The sequence below is a fragment of the Babylonia areolata genome, chromosome 22 (assembly GCF_041734735.1).
Source record: "Babylonia areolata isolate BAREFJ2019XMU chromosome 22, ASM4173473v1, whole genome shotgun sequence".
Taxonomy (NCBI): domain Eukaryota; kingdom Metazoa; phylum Mollusca; class Gastropoda; order Neogastropoda; family Buccinidae; genus Babylonia; species Babylonia areolata.
In genome coordinates, this window is record NC_134897.1 from 42,252,660 (window position 1) to 42,255,131 (window position 2,472).

Here is a 2,472-nt window from a genome sequence, read left to right on the forward strand (position 1 = left end):
GGTAGCAAAATAGATTGAGCTCAAGTGGCTGAAGATGAAGACTTCTGATATCTTATGAGCCGAATTCAACCAGCACAGCAGTGACAAAAGTTTTAAAGCAGCATTCCTCTGATTCTTTTAAGGAACATTGGCTGGTGATATTAATTGAGTAACCAATGCATGAAACAAAATAATGAACACATCCGGTGTATAACTGAATGCAAAATCAGCACCTTGACTTTGATTCAACATTACACTTACATTCAAAATAAGAGCATGTTATCAAGTTAAGAACTGTTTCCAAGACAAAAGCCTAGATTTGGTATCTGTGTTCACTATGATTTGAAAAAAAAAAAAAAATGTTGAGGACCTTTTTCAACTGACTGGGTTGTTGTTATATAAAGTTTGCATCTGCACATTACATGATTTCATACCCAACATAAGAATGATGGATCCTGATAAAGATCCATTCACAGAGAAGCAAAACCATCATTGTTTCATTTATTACTGTTTACATGATGACAAGATTTTGTTTTTGCAACAACAACAAAAACACCCTGTAATCAGTGCCCTGCCATATATTTAATGTAAAAGAGAACCATAAATGCCAAAATATGGTACAATGCCATTTACAGCAAGGGAACAAAATATCCTCTGAGTCTCATTACAATACATAAAATAGGACATGCCCAGTTAGACATAATTTCCTCATTCTGACTTAGCAACCAGACACTTCTAAACCTGTTATTTCCAACGAGCAAATTGTCCTTTCTGACCCCTTTTCACCTGATCTCATTTGGATGTCTTGAATTTTCACCATCCTTGAAACAGACATTATCATAATCTGGTAATCTTAGCCCTGTTGGCTCAATGTAACATTTTATCCCCTGCTGGGATGAAACAAATAGACCACTGCCATTTTAGAAAAAAAATCAATCAGAAAGCCATTTTCTAAAAGTAAAAGCCTAATCCTTACTGGCCTTGTAGTTCAGAGAGAAAACTGTTGACATTGCCAATGACTTCCTCACAACATGGACATTAAATAACCAATTACTTCCTTAAAACATGGATGTTAAATAATAAATTACTTCCTTAAAACATGGTTGTTAAATGACCAATGGCTTCCTCAAAACACAAATGTTAAAAAACCAAATGGCTTCCTTAAAACAGAGTTGTTAAATAACCAATTACTTCCTTAAAACAGAGTTGTTAAATAACCAATGAAAACACTCCCTTCAACTCCATCAAAACAAACTTACTCAACTGCTTTGAGTACCGGTTAATTATTTAGTCAGATGTGGCATTTACAGTAAACATACAAAATATGTGTATGTAAAGTTACATTGACTAGCACAAAAAATTAAAACATACACAGTTTGCAATACACATAAAATTAAAAGGATATATTATTTCAAAACCATAACATGAACATAAGTGCAAATCAATACGTTTGTGACCAGATATCTGAAACTGCAAGATAAACTGTAAATACACCAACAATGCATGAAGAAGATATCACATTGATTCAGTCAGTAACACAGAAAAATGTGTAGGGCAGCATATTAGTGACCAGATCATTAAATCTAAAAGACAGCATATTTGTGACCATATCACTGATTCTATAGGGCAGTGAATTTGTGACCAGATCATCAGTTCTATACGGCAACATATTTGTGACCAGATCATTAATTCTGTAGGGCAGCATATTTGTGACCAGATCATTAATTCTATAGGGCAGTATATTTGTGACCAGATCATTAATTCTATAGGGCAGCTTATTTGTGACCAAATCATTAATTATGTAGGGCAGCATATTTGTGACCAAATCATTAATTCTGTTGGGCTGCATATTTGTGACCAGATTGTTAATTCTATTGGGCAGCATATTTGTGATCCGATCATTAATCCTGTAGAGCAGTGTAGTTGTGACCAGATCATTAATTCTGCTGGGCAGCATATCTGTGACCAGATCATTAATTTTGTTTGGCAGCATATTTGTGACCAGATCATTAATTATACAAGGCTGCATATTTGTGACCAGATTGTTAATTCCAAAAGGCAGCATATTTGTGACCAGATTGTTAATTCCAAAAGGCAGCATATTTGTGACCAGATTGTTAATTCCATAAGGCAGCATATTTGTGAGCAGATTGTTAATACTGAAAGGCAGCATATCTGTGAGCAGATCATTAACCCAACAGGGCTGCATATTTGTGAGCAGATTGTTAATACCGAAAGGCAGCATATCTGTGAGCAGATCATTAACCCAACAGGGCTGCATATTTATGAGCAGATTGTTAATACCATAAGGCACCATATTTGTGACCAGATTATTAATTATACAAGGCTGCATATTTGTGACCAGATTGTTAATTATACAAGGCTGCATATTTGTGACTAGATTGTTAATTCCATAAGGCAGCATATTTGAGACCAGATCATTAATTCTACCTGGCATGAGAGTAAAAGAGAGAGAGAGAGAGAGAGAGAGAG

The 2,472-nt window shown here is 35.0% G+C and overlaps 1 protein-coding gene across 1 annotated transcript in view; it reads right to left on the reverse strand.

The window, feature by feature from the left end:
* Window positions 1–326: 326 nt before the first annotated feature.
* LOC143297266 (uncharacterized) overlaps window positions 327–2,472 on the reverse strand; it is a 16,082-nt gene continuing 13,936 nt past the window's right edge. Inside the window, exon 6 of the mRNA XM_076609512.1 lies at window positions 327–2,472. This exon is cut by the window's right edge and continues 261 nt beyond it. The gene's annotated coding sequence lies outside the window, so the exon portion shown is untranslated.